The sequence below is a fragment of the Hemiscyllium ocellatum genome, chromosome 35 (genome assembly GCF_020745735.1).
Source record: "Hemiscyllium ocellatum isolate sHemOce1 chromosome 35, sHemOce1.pat.X.cur, whole genome shotgun sequence".
Classification (NCBI taxonomy): domain Eukaryota; kingdom Metazoa; phylum Chordata; class Chondrichthyes; order Orectolobiformes; family Hemiscylliidae; genus Hemiscyllium; species Hemiscyllium ocellatum.
In genome coordinates this window covers 38248163-38269282 of record NC_083435.1, presented here as the reverse complement: position 1 = coordinate 38269282, position 21120 = coordinate 38248163, and positions in this window count along the sequence as shown.

The following is a 21120-nucleotide window of genomic DNA, read 5'->3' as shown; positions in this document are numbered from 1 at the left end:
AGTGTCCTCTGGCGTTCCATGTCAGAAACTAACTATCACCAAGTCCCTTCATCACTTCAGTTTTGTGGTGTAGGTTAGTCCACATGATTTGATTATATTGAAGTTGACATTTCTAAATATTAGTTGAATATAAGCAGCGACTCAAATTATAAGCATTAACTCTTAACTGAGGACAGCGTCAATCCTACTGCATGTACCAGCCTGTAAATCACCAATAGAAACATTATCGATAGTTCAACACAACAGTCCCAATAACATTCCACATCATACCTTTCTGAGAACAATCTGACATAAAGGTGTCATCTCTCTCATATTAGAAATCACTAATAATCTTTAATAAGTGGCTAATCCTGGTAAGGTGTGATCAGACATATAATATACACAGAAGAAATTAACTCCCATCTGCTATTTTTAGTAATTGTTTCACCTATTTCACCAAATTCCCTCATCAGTGAATTCAATTAAACTATTAACCAATCACAATTAACCAGTACTGACTATTACTTAGCTCCAGTAAACTAAAACACCAAGATCTTCCTAACTGTTAGATCCATGGCCCTTTGTGGGAGAAATCTAAATAATCTGACAGGACTGATTACTCTACTTCACATTCGATGGGCACAAACTTTGATTGGTATGAATGCTGTGCCTTTATTGTAGCATGGGGGAAATGCATCACTGTGTAAAAGATCCTGTCTTTCATTGCCTGTGATGGTTTGTGCCCAGTGTAGTCAGGTTTAAAGGGAGAAGTTCATGCCGACTGAGGTTGAATGGCTTCCATGCTTTTCAGATGGAATCTTACATTCTGAGCTGTCCAGTTTGTACAATCCATTGATCCTTTGAATTTTCACAACACGTTCAATCTTGCTTTTAAAGACTGTGTTAGATGCCTATGGGCTAGGAGTTAAATATTGTGCAGACCGGTAAATGTCAGCAGATTTCCTTCCTCGGATAGGAAGGAGATACGCAAAGCTGTTCTACAGGATTTCGTAGGAGGACCACGGTTGCTTTTGGAAAAGGTTCATGAGTTAGACTGGAGGTGAGATGGGACAAGTTCACAATTTGAAAATCAGACAAAAGTTAGAAGTTGACCACCCAATCCAAGTTCAAATGAAAGAAGACCAACTGTAAATTATGTTTAGGCAATAATAAACATTCCCACTTCCGTAAAAACATTAACATAATAAAAAAGTTCTAACTTGCTTTACTGGGCATTATGAAACAAAATTAGTCTGAGGCATTTCAGGAACTTTTCGGAAAGATGATAAAACTCTTGCCTTTAAAGGAAGAAAGGTAGAAATATAGAGAGTTTTGGGAAGGAAAGTAGAAGTGTAAGACCCAGGTAGCTGAAGGTTCAGTTTCCAATACTGAACTTACTAAAATCTTACACTGTCAAGAAGCCAGAGTTAGAGGAGCACAGATACCACAGTGTGATGTGGAGTTGCATGATATCTCAATGGCAATTAGTGTTTGCCTTGACAGCAACACCCACAGCCAATTAATTAATTAATTAACATAGAGAACGAGGTTGAGAATTTCAAAGTTATGACATTGCTTAACTAGAAAACAACCTGGGTCAGTGCATGATGCAGAAACAGGACTTTCTGTGGGTTAGAACATGGGCAGCAGAGGTATGGATGTGCACCAGCCTTTACAGTGTGGAAGCTGGAAATCTGACCAGGAGGACATTGGAATGATAATGAAGGCATCCATTAAGGTTTCGGTAATGGATAGGCTTGTCAACACAACTGAACACCTCCATCAACATCTTCATGAACAGGAAGAGTTTATATTTCTTTGATCTGTAAATGATACAGACCTCATCAACATTATCATGGCTGTCAGTGTGCAGCATCCATGAGGTAGTCATGATACCTACAAATTCCAACTTTCAGTGTACGGTTTAAAGACAGCAGCACAATTTCCAGATGTCCAATGAGAGACCAGGTTTCATAATTATTCCCATATGACCTATTATCAGAATGCAACTTCCACAATGATATATTATGAGGCTCCAACCACTGCCAGATGAAACATAGCATTTAGATTTAAACAACTTTCCAAAACCTATTTCAACAAAATTCAGACACCACTAGATGCTTCTCTGCAGTACAGTGGCTGTTTCATAGAAAGTATTCTGTGCCTGCCCTGGCAGATTGCTCACTCTCCATCATAAGGTTAGCACAAACACATTCAAACATTAAGATAAAGTGCAACATTTGATTTTACAATTAGGATAAAACAAATCTTGTGTATTCCCATATACCCTTTCAGAGTGTCAATGATCATGAATGTATATTCTATTAAAGTTTTCAACTAGTCAGAAATTTACCGGCACACTATAACACCAATTATACATCTCCTCTTATCATGGCTCAATCCCCTTTTAAACTTGCCCACAGTTCAGTTAGATACCAATTCTGAACTTGCACAGGATATGGGCTGCAAGTCTTCCTGCACTTGTCTTCCTTGCTACTTGCTCCTCTCACTTGTAGTGTGACTTTGCTCAAAGTTCCTTCCTCATTTTTATGAATTGCCCATGCCTGGGCTGGTGCTGTGTACCTGATGAAACTAATGGGGTGCACTCTGAGCGACTTTGGTGCCAAGCACTCCTAAGCATCATTTAGGAAGACCTTGTATGAGAGAAAAAAAGACAACTAATCCTATATATTTCCAGACAATATTGAGAAAAAAATCAATAAATTCTTTGCATCTGAACCATCCTGAAGATATTTTTCCATTTAGTTCCTGAGCTGAGGTCTGGATCTGTTTGTGTTTACTGAATCCAGCACAACTTTGTCACAGTGAGATGCACAAAGAACAGGGTGAACAGGATAAACATCAACCACCATTACAGAGCTGCCAAACCTCAGAGAGGAACTCGCTCAAGAGTGTTTCATATGACCCATACATTTCATTCCCAAATCACCAACAGTTCCTCAATCCATGTTCCCACCAGCCTTACAAACGCCACCAAACTACCTACGTGGGGTATCAGAAGACTCTCTGATACTTCAAAACCGAATGTGATATAATAACTCTCTTTCACTTCATGTTCCATAGTAACTAAGAATCACACTCTTGGTGGTTTTTAATAGCTGTCCTCGTTCCTCCTTTTTCCTTGGGCCTTATGAGATGTCCCCACAGTAGCTGAAGTTTGGGAACTGGGAAGCTGCTGAGCTTCTACTGCAGATACTTGAGGTGGCCATGGTAGGTGACCTTTGATAGCTGTATGCCCTCAATACCGGTCTGTGGACTGCAGCCTCTCATCCAGGTTGGCAAGGTGGCCCAGCTGAGTGTCAGATCCTAACAACAGAACTGGATGATGAGGAGCAACTCTGCTAACATTCTAAAACAAAATAGGCTCCTGTCCCATGGACTGAAGTTAATTCTCCTGAGACAATTTAGCTGTAGTCCAATCGTAAAGGAGTACAAAAAGTGATGGGGAACCCTGTGAGTCCCTTTCAATGGTGAGGCTCAGAATCAGGACAGCAATAATCTGAGCTTCCATGGCAGCATTATCATGCTCTAAGGCATCAGAATAAATTCCAGGGCAGCAGTGTTAATTTCCTGGGGGGTGGGGGTCAGTGTTAATTTCCTAGTTGGGGGAGGTGGGGGGGAAGACAGTATTAATTTCCTGGGGGGCAGTGTTCACTTCAAGGACAGTAATCAGTTCACTTCAACTGCAGCAAATGCTGCAGTTGTCAAACATCACACAAAAGTTAATGGATTTGGTGATTCAAATCCATGTTGAACAGAATCGACTCAAACAGATGTACAGCACCAGATAAAGACCCTTTGGTCCAACGCGTCCATGCTGACCAGATACCCTAAATTAATCTAGTCTCATTTGCCAGCATTTGGCCCATATCCCTCTAAACTCCTCTTATACCCATCCAGATGGTGTAATTATACCAAGCCCCACTATTTCCTCTGGCAGTTCATTCCATATATGTACCACCTTCTGCGTGAAAATGTTGCCACTTAGGTTCCTTTTATACCTTTACACTCTCACCTTAAATCTATGTCCTCTAGTTTTGGACTCTCCTATCCTGGGAAAAAGATCTTGGTTATTCATCCTATCCATCCTCCTCGTGATTTTATAAACCTCTATAAGATCACCCTCAGCCTCCGAAAGTCCAGAGAAAACAGCCCCAGCCTATTCAGCCTCTCCTTAAAGCTCAAACTCTGACAGCATCCTTGTAAATAATTTTGGAACTCTTTCAGGTTTAGTACCATCTTTCCTATAGCAGGGAGACCAGAATTGAACCAGAATAGTTTCCATGAATTGTAGGTACATGTTAAAGGTGGTCTCCTACATTGGGAGAAAGTGGGGACTGCAGTTGCTGGAGATTAGAGTTGAGAGTGTGGTGCTGGAAAAGCACAGCAGGTCAGGCAGCACCTGAGGAGCAGGAGAATCAACGTTTCAGGCATAAGATTCCTGATGAAGGGCTTATACGCGAAACGTCAATTCTCCTGCTCCTCGGATGCTGCCTGACTTGCTGTGCTTTTCCAGCACCACACTCTCCTACATTAGTTGTCCTGCTGTGCAGCTGCATTTTATTTGAGATGCACATCAGCCCTGTTTGGTAGCCTGGGGTCTCAAAGTCATCTGAATGAAAACTCTTCCTCCATTTTAATTCTGAACTGGGTGTAATAATGGGGAGGGCCCAATGGTAAGAAATTATACTTTCAGGAATGGTGGGAATTTCCTCCTGAAATGTTTTAGGGGTATTTAGAGCATCTGCAATTAAGGACTAAGGTGCAGAGTGAAAGGTGTGATGTGAAAGTGAAAGGTTTGGCTGTCAAAAGTATCTGCAATGTGCAGTGCAGAGTATTTGGGTGAGAGAGAAGTCTGAAGGAAAAAGAAGGTCTTTATGAGTGCTTCCCTGCATAGTCACTCATTATAGCCATGACTGATCTCCTGCCCATGATAGCTGTCATTGTTTCTTCCACATGGGAGAGGAGATATCTGATGAAGAGAGATTGAGCAGATTAGACCAACAATTGCTCGAGTGTACGAGAATGAGAATCTAACTGAGGTGTTTAAGATCTAAAGCAGATTGACCAAGCAGATGTAGGAGTAGATGTTTTCCCTATGAGACATTCTGGAACAAGAAGTCATAGTTTTAGGTTAAGCAGTAGCAAATTTAAAACAGGCATAATACTTTTGTTAAAGAGTCATTGAATCTGGGGAATTTCACTGCCCCAGAGAATGGTGGACACCAGGACACCAGGACATTTGAGTAAATTTCAGGAGGAGATAGTAAGGATTTTAATTATAAATGAGTTTAGTGGGTTATGGGGAGTGGGCAGAAAAATGAAGATGCAATTGGCCATGATCACGGCAAATGGCAAAGCAGACTCAAGGGGCTGAATTACTTACTACTGTTCCTAGTACTTACATTCTTCTGCTGAAAAACTTGCTTCCTGCAATGGCAGCCTCCTGGTACAAACTGTTTGCCTGCATAGAAGGGAGAAGAAGGTGATGTGGTGAAGTGTGCTGCAGTGATATAGTAGAGTGAAGGGAAGTAGTGGAATGGAGTGTTGTGAGCAATGTGGTTGGAAATTGTGAAGGTGATTGAGGGAGCAAGATTACTGTGCTCACAGTACTGGGGTGAGGTTATTAAACTAATTAATTTATTGCTGCTATGTTCTGGAGGTACAGCTCCCAACATTGATCTCGTTGCGATCATTTATCATTGCTATTACAGTTGCTGCCTGAATGATTTTTTGTCACACGCAGAGGTTGTGAACTCAGTTGGTAACTTCTCCTGTCCGTTGTCTACATTGATGAATTATTGAACCTGGATACATAACTTCTAGTTGTTTGTACCTTGACATGCCTACTTTCCTATTTGCAGTTAGAACGTACTTTTAAGTCAGAAGTGGAACACATTGGTCACCCTTCTATAAGGGCATTAGAGTCATACAGCACGGAAACAGACCCTTCGGTCCAACCCGTCCATGCCGACCAGATATCCCAATCCAATCTAGTCCCACTTACTAGCGCCCGGCCCATATCCCTCCAAACCCTTCCTATTCATATACCCATCCAAATGTCTCTTAAATGTTGCATTGTACCAGCCTCCACCACATCCTCTGGCAGCTCAATCCATACACGTACCACACTCTGCGTGAAACTGTTGCCCCTTAGGTCTCTTTTATATCTTTCCCCTTTCACCCTAAACCTATGCCCTCTAGTTCTGGACTCCCCGACCCCAGGGAAAAGACTTTGCCTATTTATCCTATCCATGCCCCTCATAATTTTGTAAACCTCTATAAGGTCACCCCTCAGCCTCCGACGCTCCAGGGAAAATAGCCCCAGCCTGTTCAGCCTCTCCCTGTAGCTCAGATCCTCCAACCCTGGCAACATCCTTGTAAATCTTTTCTGAACCCTTTCACGTTTCACAACATCATTCCGATAGGAAGGAGACCAGAATTGCATGCAATATTCCAACAGTGGACTAACCAATGTCCTGTACAGCCACAACATGACCTCCCAACTCCTGTACTCCATACTCTGACCAATAAAGGAAAGCATACCAAACGCCTTCTTGACTATCCTATCTATCTGCGACTCTACTTTCAAGGAGCTATGAACCTGCACTCCAAGGTCTCTTTGTTCAGCAACACTCCCTAGGACGTTACCATTAAATGTATAAGTCCTGCTAAGATTTGCTTTCCCAAAATGTAGCACCTTGCATTTATCTGAATTAAACTCCATCAGCCATTTCTCAGCCCATTGGCCCATCTGGTCCAGATCCTGTTGTAATCTGAGGTAACCCTCTTCGCTGTCCACTATACCTCCAATTTTGGTGTAATCTGCAAACTTACTAACTGTACCTCTTATGCTCGCATCCAAATCATTTATGTAAATGACAAAAAGTAGAGGACCCATCACCGATCCTTGTGACACTTCACTGGTCACAGGCCTCCAGTCTGAAAAACAACCCTCCACCACCACCTTTGAGGTCTTCTACCTTTGAGCCAGTTCTGTATCCAAATGGCTAGTTCTCCCTGTATTCCATGAGATCCAACCTTGCTAATCAGTCTCCCATGGGGAACCTTATCGAACGCCTTACTGAAGTCCATAGAGATTACATCTACTGCTCTGCCCTCATCAATCTTTTTTGTTACTTAATCAAAAAACTCAATCAAGTTTGTGAGACATGATTTCCCACGCACAAAGCTATGTTGACTATCCCAAATCAGTCCTTGCCTTTCCAAATAAATGTACATCCTGTCCCTCAGGATTCCCTCCAACAGCTTGCCCACCACTGAGGTCAGGCTCACTGGTCTATAGTTCCCTGGCTTGTCCTTACCACCCTTCTTAAACAGTGGCATCACGTTTGCCAACCTCCAGTCTTACCGGCACTTCACCTGTGACTATCGATGATACAAATATCTCAGCAAGAGGCCCAGCAATCACTTCTCTAGCTTCCCACAGAGTTCTCGGGTACACCTGATCAGGTCCTGGGGATTTATCCACCTTTAACCGTTTCAAGACATCCTGCACTTCCTCCTCTGTAATCTGGACATTTTGCAAGATGTCACCATCTATTTCCCTACAGTCTATCTTCCATATCCTTTTCCATGGTAAATACTGATGCAAAATATTAATATTTAGTATCTCCCCCATTTTCTGCAGCTCCACACAAAGGCCGCCTTGCTGATCTTTGAGGGGTCCTATTTTCTCCCTAGTTACCCTTTTGTCCTTAATATATTTGTAAAAACCCTTTGGATTCTCCTTAATTCCAAAGGTATCTCCTGTCTCCTTTTTGCCCTCACGATTTCCCTCTTCAGTATACTCCTACTTCTTCTCTTCTAAGGATTCACTCGATCTATCCTGTCTATATCTGTCACATCCTTTCTTATTTTTCTTAGCCAAACTCTCAATTTCTTTCGTCATCCAGCATTCCCTATACCTACGAGCCTTCCCTTTCACCCTGACAGGAATATACTTTCTCTTGTTAAACTGGAAAGGGTACGGAAAAATTTAGAAGAATGTTGCTGGGACTGGAGGGTTTGAGTTATAGGGAGAGGCTGGAGAAACATATATACATAGTGGATCGCCAATAAGACTCAAGAAACTCAGTACTACCTAACTAAAGCAGTCCATCATTTGGCAGCCCATTCACCATCTTAAGAAGAAATTATCAATGTGAAAATCAGGATGTGCTGCATTGAGAGTTTTCATTCTCTTTGCATGGGTCCCAAGTTTATTTTGAGTGAATGTTTGTCTCAAGATCAGATGAAGGATTACAATTAATTATTTGATCAACTCCTGTCATACTATCTAGTTAACTATCAGACAAACATGTGCAGTTGAAAATCTTGAATGTATTGTTTGCACAAATGACTAACTAAATGTCTTGAAAATAAATCTAATTATACTGTTCTCAAAAATGGCTTGTGTATTCAGTATATTTCCTACACTAAGATACCCTGGAATTATATGTACTTTCCACTGGAATGTTTGAAGGAAATGTTTGAACATTGAGGTGCTACATACCGAAGTTCTGAGGTCAACAGTTTATTGTTGTTCTTATTGCAGAAAACCGGAAGTTCCCAGTTGCAGTGAATATTAACTTTAAGAATTCACATAAAGGGAAAGCGACAGAACTGAGTGAAGGGGCTTTCCATGGTACACTTCATTCAAACTTAATTTGGTTGTACTGCATGTATTGAAAATAGAAGCACAATTTCAGCATTTAACTTTACTATTATACTATTCAGAGCTGGTTAGAGAGAATGAAATTTAACCACCAAATAGCTTTTTATGCAGTTGTAGAATCATAAGAAACAGATCCTTTGGTCCAACTCAGTATGAAAAAGTTGTCCCTCAGATCCTTTTTAAATCACTTTAAATCTCTGCCCTCTAGTTTTGGACTCCCTACCCTGGGAAAAAAACCTTGGCTATTCACCTTAACCATGTCCCTCATGATTTTAAAAGTCTCTATAAGGTCACCCCACAGCCTCCTACGCTCCAGAGAAAAAAGTCCCAGGCTATCCAGCCTCTCCTTACAACTCAAACCTCCAGTCCCAGCAACATTCTTGGAAATTTTTCTGTATCCTGTATAGTTTACAATGTCCCTCCTATAGATGGGCAACCAAAATGGTACGCAGTATTCTAAAAGCAGCCTTATCAATGTCTTGTACTGCTGCATCATGATGTTCAAACTCCTGACCAATGAAGGTAGATGTGCCATATGCCTTATTTACTAACCTGTCTACTTGCAATGCCACTTTCAAGGACTCGTGGGTCCTCGGTTCAATATTCCTACCTCGGGCCCTGCCATTAACAGTATAGGTTCTGACCTGGTTTGCCTCAACAAAATACAACACCTCATATTTATCAAAATTAATCTCCATTTGCCACTGTTTGGCTCATTGGCCCATCTAATCAAGATTGGAACTTGAATATTAGTGAAAAAAGGCCCATTTTCTTGGATATTTTCATCTTGGACTCCTTCAGAAAATTTGAGATGTTTTGGCAGATCATATTAAACAGCGTATCCCTTTGACCGTTTGCAACAATTCAAGATCTGACTGTACCAAAACAGCCTGTGTCTACAAAACATGCACAACAACATTCAAAATTAAATGTGATTCTACAATTGGACAACACATGATGGATAATCTTGAGTGTGCAAAGAATTATCCTGGCAATCAATTCAGGAATCTGAGTCAGGTATTCATGTACACTGAAAGATACATTTATTAATCCATAGGGCCTTGCTCCTAACAGACAGAGGATCAAGACTGTGCACTGTGCCTTTTTCAACTCAACAAAATTTCATAGCTCCTTGAAAGTGGAGTCGCAGGTAGATAAGATAGTGAAGAAGGCGCTTGGTATGCTTTCCTTTATTGGTCAGAGGATTGAGTACAGGAGTTGGGAGGTCATGTTGCGGCTGTACAGAACATTGGTTCAGCCACTGTTGGAATATTGCATGCAATTCTGGTCTCCTTCCTATCGGAAAGATGTTGTGAAACTTGAAAGGGTTCAGAAAAGATTTACAAGGATGTTGCCAGGGTTGGAGGATTTGAGCTATAGGGAGAGGCTGAACAGGCTGGGGCTGTTTTCCCTGGAGCATCAAAGTCTGAGGTTATAGTGGTTTACAAAATTATGAGGGGCATGGATAGGGTAAATAGACAAAGTCTTTTCCCTGGGGTCGGGGAGTCCAGAACTAGAGGGCATAGGTTTAGGGTGAGAGGGGAAAGATATAAAAGAGACCTAAGGGGCAACATTTTCACACAGAGGGTGGTACATGTATGGAATGAGCTGCCAGAGGAAGTGGTGGAGGCTGGTGCAATTGCAACATTTAAGAGGCATTTGGATGGGTATATGAATAGGAAGGGTTTGGAGGGATATGGGTGCTGGCAGGTGGGACTAGGTTGGATTGGGATATCTGGTCGGCACGGATGGGTTGGACTGAAGGGTCTGTTTCCATGTCGTACATCTCTACGACTCTATGTCTGCCATTTGCTAGTCCCTTTCTCAGGGTAATTTCTAACTAATCGAAGTTAAAAGTCATACAACACCAGGTTATAGTCCAACAGGTTTATTTGGAAGCACTAGCTTTTGGAGCGTTGCTCCTTCATCACAACCACCTGATGAAGGAGCAGCGCTCCAAAACTAGTGCTTCCAAATAAACCTGCTGGACTATAACCTGGTGTTGTGTGATTTTAACTTTGTCCAGTCCAGTCCAGTGCAACATTGGCACCTCCAAGTCCTAACTAATCAAAGTCAAGTTAAAATGTAGACAATGACCTAGCAATATTATCATTGGACTATTAATCCAAAGACCCAGGTAATATCTTGTGGAACTGGGTTTGAATCCAGCCAGGGCAGATGCTGGAATTTGAATTCAATAAATTTCTGGAATTAAGAGTCTAATGGTGATCATGAAACTGCTGATTGTCGGGAAAAAAGCATCCGATTCATTAATGCCCTTCAGGGAAGAAAATGGAAGTTCTTATCTGGTCTGCTACATGTGACTCCGGACCCACAGCAATATGGTTGATTATTAACTGCTCTCTGGGCCATTAAGGATGGGCAATATTGCTGGCCTAGCCAGCGATACGCACTTCCCATGAATGACCAACAAAGTGATGATCATTAATTGGTACATTTTTCATGGGAACTCTTCAACCAATTAGAGTCCAAGTGCCAATAATCAGCACTCTCCTCCCATTGAGTGAAAATATTGGTTTTCCCTTTGAATAGGTATTCTTGCGAATTGTTCTGATGAGAGTGATCCAAAAAGCTTCAACAAAATCTGCATTTTTTCATGTTTTGAAAGACTTGAATCCAGATTTGTTCAATGTATCATGGTATCACTGTTATCTTTAAATTCTGTGTCTTATGGTCCTGCTTCACAACCACCTGATGCAGGAGCAAGGCTCCGAAAGCTAGTGCTTCCAAATAAACGGGTTGGACTATACCTAGTGCTATGGGATGTTTTACTTTGTCCACCCAGTTCAACACCGGCTCCTCCAAATCACTGTGCAGTGTGTGTGGATGGGGATTGTGTCTGCCCCACGGTTCCCTGCGTTTAGATGGGGATTGTTTCTGTCTCACTGTGCAGTGTGTGTGGATGGGGATTGTGTCTGTCTCACTGTGCAGTGTGTGTGTGGATGGGGATTGTGTCTGTCTTACTGAGCAGTGTGTGTGTGGATGGGGATTGTATCTGTCTCACTGTGAAGTGTGTGTGGATAGTGATTGTGTCTGACTCACTGTGCAGTGTGTGTGGATAGCGATTGTGTCTGACTCACTGTGCAGTGTGTGTGCACTGATTTTAGCTTTGCCTGTGATCTTATTCCCGTTTACTGAGATTGCACTAATTCTCAATCATATCAGATCAGACTGCAGATTGTTACAGGAGTTGTCATATTGTGCACTCTCATGATGCGTTTATGCAGCATGACCTCTTGGCAGAGAATATCAGAAACTCAAAAACAACCAAATCCACCTGTCAGTCAGACGCTAACTCCAGTCGTAACAGCCAATGAGGAGCTAGTCTTCAGTGAGAGTCACTTATTGTCAGGTAGAGAATGCGCTGTGAGGTTACAGGCTGCTCTCCTCACTGTCTGATACTGAAGCCGCTGTCACCATCTACAGGGCACAGCTCCAACTGTAGTTTAACAAGTCCCTCCTCGAGCGGACAGCAATCTGAAGAAGCTCTACCCAATGACAGACTGAATCTAGGCTTTATCACCGGTTACTATGCAGATATGATTCAGGAAATGTCCGTTTTTGTTTCCTGGGACTTTCCAGAATAAAATTAGCCGAAGATTTGGTCAGGATCAAACACGATATCAACATTCCTAAGTAATGAGAATTCTGCTGAGGAACAATTGTCTCCAAATGGTATCTATAGCAAATGAGAATGTTTAGGATATTAAATGACAGTAAAATTAAAATGGTTCTGTATATTCCAAACCTCCGAAAGTACTCACATCAACTTTATATGCTGGTTTTAATTTTTATATCTGCAGAAGTAAGAGTTGCAGTGCATTCTGTGGATATCGGCTTTTAAACCTAATACTGACTTTAACTTATAGAGTCATAGAGTCACACAGCATGGAAACAGGCCCTTCGGCCCAATTCGTCCATGCCTACCCGGTTTTCTAAACTGAAGTAGTCTCATTTTCCTGCGTTTGGCCCATATCCCTTAAAAATATTTCTACCCATTATTTTTATTTCAAAAATATACTTTATTCATAAAATAATTTGATGGTTTGCACAGTTGGTCATGCCATACATACGTAAACATTTACATACAGAGATCAGAATTTATCATTTTTATATACAGGCCTGTACATTTATCAATCATATGTCCATATATTGAGCTGAGGCGTCAGCAGAGCCCAAATGACTGCATGGGCCCCCTGTTCTTCTTTAGGCAGGCAGATGTTACACGGTGGTCTTTCCCCACCGCGCCTTGGCGGCAGCTGCCCCAAGCATCAGTGCATCCCTCAACATGTAGTCCTGGACCTTGGAATGTGCCAGTCTGCAACACTCAGTCACTCATCCAGAATCTGGTTTCCAGTATCTGCAGTCATTGTTTTTACCTAGTTGATTTTAGCCCTACTGCGAATCCTCTTGCAAGGATGCCTGCCTTGAAGAAGTTTTCCTCCTCTCTCGATTTTCCTGCTCCTTGGATGCTGCCTGAACTGCTGTGCTCTTTCAGCACCACTAATCCAGCACACTCAGTCGGGGTCAACTCCTTCAGCTGGAAGATCAACAGGTTTCGGACCACCCAGAGAGCGTCCTTCACCGAGTTGATGATCTACCAGGCGCAGTTGATGTTTATCTCGGTGTGTGTCCCGGGGAACAGGCCATAGAGCACGGAGTCCCGCGTCACGGCGCTGCTTGGGACGAACCTCGACGAACACCACTGCATTCCTCTTCAGACTTCTTCTGCGTAGGCACATTCCAGAAGGAGCTGAAAACGTGTTGCTGGAAAAGCGCAGCAGGTCAGGCAGCATCCAAGGAGCAGGAGAGTCGACGTTTCGGGCATGAGCCCTTCTTCAGGAAACCTCCAGCATCTGCAGTCCTTACTTTCTCCCACATTCCAGAAGGAGGTGTGTGACAGTCCCGTCCCCCCCGCAGCCGATTCGAGGGCAGCATGCGGTGCGGCTGAGAGTCCGGGCATGCATAAAGGATCTCACAGGCAGAGCCCTTCTCACCACCAGCCAAGCCATGTCTTGGTGCTTGTTGGAATGTTCTGGCGATGAGGCATTCTGCCAAATTGCTTTGACAGTCTGCTCAGGGAACCGCTCGATAGGATCAGCCCTCTCCTTTTCCCAAAGGGTCTCAAGGACACTACGTGCTGACCACTTCCTGATGGACTTGTGGTCAAAGGTGTTCTGGGAATAGGCCAGACCTGTGCCATGTATAACAGCAATGACAGTGCCTCACACCTGATGACCAGGTTTTTTCCCGTGATGGAGAGCGACCGTAGCCTCCATCTGCCCAGTTTCTGCCTCACTTTACTGATACGCTCCTCCCAAGACTTGGCGCACGCCCCAGCCCCCCCGAACCAAATACCCAGCACCTTCAGGTGGTCGGTCCTAACGGTGAAGGGGATTGAAGATTGGTCAGCCCAGTTCCCGAAGAGCATGGCCTCGCTCTTGCCCCGGTTTACCTTGGCCCCCGAGGCCTGTTCGAACTGGTCACATATGCACATGAGTCTGCGCACGGACAGTGGATACAAGCAGAAAACGGTGACGTCATCCATGTACAGGGAGGCCTTAACCTGCAGGCCCCTGCTGCCCGGAATAGTCACCCCTCTCAGGCTCACATCCTTCCTGATGGACTCGGCAAATGGCTCTATGCAGCACACAAACAAGGCAAGAGAGAGAGGGCAGCCCTGCCTGACTCCAGATCTGACTGGGAAGCTATCTGCTTCCCACCCATTGATTGAGACTGCACTGACAATGTTGGTGTAGAGCAGTCTGATCCAATTGCAGAATCCCTTCCCAAAGCCCATTTTGGAGAGAACATCTCTCATATACCTGTGTGATATCCTGTCAAAGGCTTTCTCCTGGTCCAGGCTGATCAGGCAGGCGTCCAACCCTCTGTCCTGCATGTAGGCGATCGTATCCCTGAAGAGTGCGAGACTCTCAGCGATCTTCCTGCCCGGCACAGCACAGGTTTGGTCAGGGTGAATCACCGACCCCAGAGCAGACCTGACCCGGTTGGCGATTACCTTTGACAGGATTTTGTAATCTACATTCAACAGTGAGATTGGTCTCCAATTTTTGAGTTCCTCTCTCTCCCCCTTCTGCTTGTAGATGAGGGTGATGATGCCTTTCCTCATGGATTCACTCATGGTACCTGCCCGAAGCATACTGACATAGACCTCCAGCAGGTCCTGGCCAATCAAGTCTCACAGAGTAAAATTGAGCTCGATCGGTAAGCCGTCGCTTCCAGGAGTTTTATTCTTTTCGAAGGACTCGAAGGCCTTGGTCAGCTTGTTCACAGATAGCGGCTGGTCCAGTGTTCTGTCATCTAAGACCTCCATGATAGAGGACAGGAACGACTGGGAGGCCGCGCTGTCAGTTGGCTTCGCGTCATACAGACTGGCATAGGAGGATTTCCTGATCCTCATGACGTCAGCCTGAGATGACGTTGTCGAGCCGTCTTCTTCCTTCAGGCTGCTGAGCACAGAGCTCTCTTCGTGCACCTTCTGGAAGAAGAAACGTGAGCACGTCTCGTCCTGCTCCACCGAGCGGACCCTGGACCGGAAGATTATCTTGGAGGCCTCTGAGGCAAAGAGCGAGGCTTGCTGGCTCTTCACTCCCTGGAGGTCCTCCGTGACATCAACCCCCATCGTCTGCAATAGGAGCAGGTTCTGCATACTTTCCTGGAGCTGGGACAGTTTTCCCCACCTCTCTCTCGCCTCCTGAACCCCTTTGAGGATGAAGAACCTCTTGATGTTCCCTTTAACTGTTTCCCACCAGTCTGCTGGGGACTCAAAGAGGGGCTTCACGGTTCCCCAACCTGAGTAGTCCCTCTTGAGCTCCTCAATGTTTCCCAGGGTCAACAGCTTTGTGTTCAGCTTCCATGTTCCCTTACCAGCCCGCTCCTCGTCCTGTAGGTGACAGTTGGCCAGCAGGAGGCAGTGGTCAGAGAAGAACACTGGCTTGACGTTGGTGGATCTGACCGAGAGCGTTCAGACACAAACAGGTAATCTATCCTTGAGCGGATGGACCCATCTGCCCGTTTACCCATGTACCTGTCTACCACTTGTTCTGGCAGCTTGTTCCTTAAATGCACCATTCTCTGTGTGAACAAGCTGTCCCTCAGATCCCTTTTAAATAACTTTTTCTAACCTGTACTGCCTGTTGAGTTCACACCGGTCAACTTTGTTTTAACATTAATTTTTTAATCCTACGTTTTCTATGCTCCCAGGAAACAGCGCCAATGCATTACAAAGCTGAAAACTAGTACAGTCTCCCGTACTGGAGACAACATGAAGATCATAGACCTGCTATTGTTTCAAACTTCCACATGGTTGCTTTGTCTCGGAAACGTTTTTGCAAACAGTCTCTGGAGCCATTGTCATTCAGAATAGAACAGATTACTGCAAGGAAGTGTACCGACAACTGAACAACCAGGAACACTACAGGCAACTACCAGCTGATCTAACCAAAGAACACACCCGAGAATTAAACACACTGATCAGAACTTTGGATCCAGTCCTTGATAGTTCCCTACGCACCCTCATCCCACGTACTTCTCGTATAGGCAACTTCTACTGCCTTCCAACGATACACAAAGCCAACACACCAGGACGTCCCACCGTATCAGGCAATGGGACCCTATGTGAGAATCTCTCCGGCTATGTGGAAGGCATCTTGAAACCTATTGTACAGGGATCTCCAGCTTCTGTCGCGACAATATGGATTTCTTACAGAAACTCAGCACCAATGGACCAGTTGAACCAGGAACATTCCTTGTCACAATGGATGTTTCCGCACTCTACACCAGCATCGCCCACAATGATGGCATCGCGGCAACAGCCTCAATACTCAACACCAACAACTGCCAATCTCCGAACACCATCCTACAACTCGTCTGCTTTATTCTTGATCACAATGTCTTCACCTTCGACAACCAGTTCTTCATCCAGAGACATGGAACAGCCATGGGGACCAAATTTGCATCCCAATACACCAACATTTTTATGCACAGGTTCGATCAAGATTTCTTCTCTATGCAGAATCTCCAACATTGAAGACATCTTCTTCCTCTGGACCCATGGCGAGGAGTCACTGATAAAACTACACAATGACATCAACAAGTTTCATCCCACCATCAAATGCACCACGGACTACTCACGACTATATGTTTCATTCTTGGACACATGTGTCTCCATCAAGGATGGACACCTCAGCACCACACTCTACCGCAAACCCACAGACAACCTCATAATGCTACACTTCTCTAGTTTCCACCCAAAACATATTAAAACAGCCATTCGCTATGGACAAGCCCTATGCCATCTGCTCAGATGAGGAGGAACATGACGGACACCTGGAAGTACTCAAGGATGCCCTCACAAGAGTGGGGTACGATGCTCAACTCATCGACCACCAGTTCCGACGTCCCACAGCAAGGAACCGTAATGACCTCCTCAGGAGACAGACACAGCTGCAACCAACAGGGTACCCTTCATTGTTCAGTATTTCCCCAGGAGCTGAAAAATTATGCCATGTTCTTCGTGACCTGCAACACATTATCAATGAGGATGAACACCTCACCAAGACCTTCCTCACACCTCCACTACTTGCCTTTAAACAACTGCCAAACCTCAAACAGATCATTGTTCATAACAAGCTGCCCGGCTCTCAGGACAACTCCATACAACCCTGTCATGGTAGATGCTGCAAGACGTATAGAGTGTGGACATAGATCCCACTATTACGCACGGGGACACCTCCCACCTTGTACATGGCAGGTACTCATGTGACTCAGCCAACGTTGTCTATCTTATACGTTGCAGCAAGGAGGCCCGGAGGCATGGTACATTGGGGAAACCAAGCAAAGGCTACGACAGCAGATGAATGGGCACCGCACAACAATCAACAGACAGGAAGGTTCCCTCCCAGTTGGGGAACACTTCAGTGGTCCAGGACATTCAACCTTGGACCTTCATGTGACCATCCTCCAAGGTGGACTTCTGGACAGGCAGCAGCGAAATGTGGCCGAGCAGAAGTTGATAGCTAAGTTCGGTACCCATGGGGAGGGCCTGAACTGGGACCTTGGGTTCACGTCACACTACAGGTGACCACCATTGCACTATACATACACACAGATACTCCTAAACACACAGGCACTCCTATACGCACATACACACAGACACACATGCACACAGACGCGCACACAGACACCCACACACACCCTTACAGACACACACACTCCCACACTCACACATTCACCTCCTCACAGACTTAAGACACTCTACACTCACTACATACACACACATACACTTTCTCACACTCACAACCCCTAGCCCAGACAGACAGACAAAGAACCACATGCACACATACATTTTGTGGGGTGAATTTGTACTTGCAGGATTATATTGTACTTTGCTCAAAAACTGCATGTATTCATGTAGAACTCTGAGCTCAAAAACTGCATGAGTTTATGTAAAACTCCGTTATCTCACTTTTTAGATTAGAGTCAATCTAAACATCATGGCATAGACAGAGAACACAGGGGGCTATCACCTTCACCATATTGTCTAGCTATCACCATTGTTAACAGCTAAACCGAGAATGCAACTTTTTAAAAGAAGTGAAACTATCATTGTATTCTAACAGATGAAAGGCTTGACAGACAATCAATTTTTCAATGTATAATTTCAGTTACAAATTTGTGCTATAAATTCTGTGTTAGGATTGAGCCCTCCACTATCACCTAATGAAGGACCGGCGCTCCAAAAGCTAGTGTGCTTCCAATTAAACCTGTTGGACTATAACCTGGTGTTGTGTGACTTTTGACTTTGTACTCCCCAGTCCAACACCGGCATCTCCAAATCAGTCTCTGACTGGCAACCCTAAGTTAATCCAGTGGCGTTCAATTTATGGCCTGCAGCTACATACACTCCAGTAGAAAAGCATTTCCTGTGGTCTGATATCTGCTTTACTAGTAGACAAATGTGCAGCGCAATCATAGCCTTCTCATAACTAATACTTACATAACTTGACACAAGTTGGACCATACAGCAGGAAAAAAATGAAATGCTTGTTTACATAATTCCTTTAAATATTGTGCTATTCATTCCAAGTAGGACTAATGCTAAATGTCTAAATCATTTATGTAGATGACAAAAAGTAGAGGGCCCAGCACCGATCCTTGTGGCACTCCACTGGACACAAGCCTCCAGTCTGAAAAACAACCCTCCACCACCACCCTCTGTCTTCTACCTTTGAGCCAGTTCTGTATCCAAATGGCTAGTTCTCCCTGTATTACGTGAGATCTAACCTTGCTAATCAGTCTCCCATGGGGAACCTTATCGAACGCCTTACTGAAGTCCATATAGCTGACATCTACCGCTCTGTCCTCATCAATCTTCTTTGTTACTTCTTCAAAAAACTCAATCAAGTTTGTGAGACATGATTTCCCATGCACAAAGCTATGTTGACAATCCCTAATCAGTCCTTGCCTTTCCAAATACATGTACATCCTGTCCCTCAGGATTCCCTCCAACAACTTGCCCACCACCAGCGTCCGGCTCAATGGCCTATAGTTCTCTGGCTTATCCTTACCACCTTTTTTAAACAGTGGCACCACATTAGCCAACCTCCAGTCTTCCGGCACCTCACCTGTGACTATCGATGATACAAATATCTCAGCAAGAGGCCCCGCAATCACTTCTCTAGCTTCCCACAGAGTTCTCGGGTACACCTGATCAGGTCCTGGTGAATTATCCACCTGGTGAATTAAAAGGAAACTAATCCTTTACTTTTCAATTCACTCACAGAACAATAATGACTCTGCAGAGGTAACAATTTTTAAAAAATCAAAAAGGTTGTGGTTCTGTTCGCCGAGCTGGAAGTTTTTGCTGCAAACGTTTCGTTCCCTGCCTAGGGAACATCATCAGTGCTATTGGAGCCTCCTGTGAAGCGCTGCTTTGATGTTTCTTCCGGTATTTATATTGGTTTGTTCTTGCCGCTTCCGGGTGTCAGTTTCAGCTGTAGTAGTTTGTATGTGGGGTCCAGGTCGATGTGTCTGTTGATGGATGTTCTTGCCACTTCCGGGTGTCAGTTTCAGCTGTAGTGGTTTGTATATGGGGTCCAGGTCCATGTGTCTGTTAATGGAGTTTGTGGATGAATGCCATGCCTCAGCTAGCCACAAAACGACACGACCAGCTATCCCTAGTAGCCATACACTCAGACAACCAGGAACATGAATTTGACTGGGAAAACACTACCATCATAGGACAAGCCAGACAGAGAACAGCCAGGGAATTCCTAGAGGCATGGCATTCATCCACTCCATTAACAGACACATAGACCTGGACCCCATATACAAACCACTACAGCTGAAACTGACACCCGGAAACGGCAAGAACATCCATCAACAGACACATCGACCTGGACCCCACATACAAACTACTACGGCTGAAACTGACACCCGGAAGCGGCAAGAACAAACCAATATAAATACCGGAAGAAACATCAAAGCAGCGCTTCACAGGAGGCTCCAATAGCACTGATGATGTTCCTTAGCCAGGGAACGAAACGTTTGCAGCAAAAACTTCCAGCTTGGCGAACAGAACCACAACAACGGACACCCGAGCTACAAATCTTCAACCAGACTTTAAATCAAAAAGGGAAAATACACCCCTGATGACCAATCATCAGTAAAATGAAGGATAGAGATTGAATTCATACAGTCCACAAAACTTCTTACTGACAAATTGAATTGCTGACAGCTATAAACTAATATAAGATTTTATTAAACAAAGTTTCCAGTTCAATTGAAAATCAAGGTGGATACAGGTTTTTGGATAATGGTCACAGTTTGGCTTTTCAGTTTTTGCAAGCTAGTCGAAATACGATTGTGTTACTTTTATCACATTTCCAAATTTTAACCAGAAAAAAAACAGAGAGAGAGAGAGAGAGAGAGAGAGAGTTCTTGAAGCCTTACTGCTCTCTACAACTACTTTTTTTCCCTTTGACGCATCAGGAGTTATATCTTTTCCAGTAACACAGAAACAATCTAGCATTATTATTCTACAAATGCCAAGCTATTATGGCCAGTACACATTAATATTTCCTTGTGGACAAGATGTACATATATTTTGAAATATTTAAGAGCAAGTAATAATCCAGTGGATTCCTTTTGTGTTGTAGATTATTTGTTTTTGCCATAACATTGCGCCCAATCCAAAGTCACGAGTATCAACCACCACTTTAAAGGGTTTACTGAAGTCAGGGGTGATCTGTTAGGATTATCTTCAGATTGTCAAAAGCTGTTTGGCACTCTTTTAACCATTTTGTCCTTGCCTATTTTGGAACAAATCTTTTAGGGAAGTAACCACTGCACTGAAAGTTGGCATAGACTTTCAATAGACATGACACAGCTTAAAGATATCA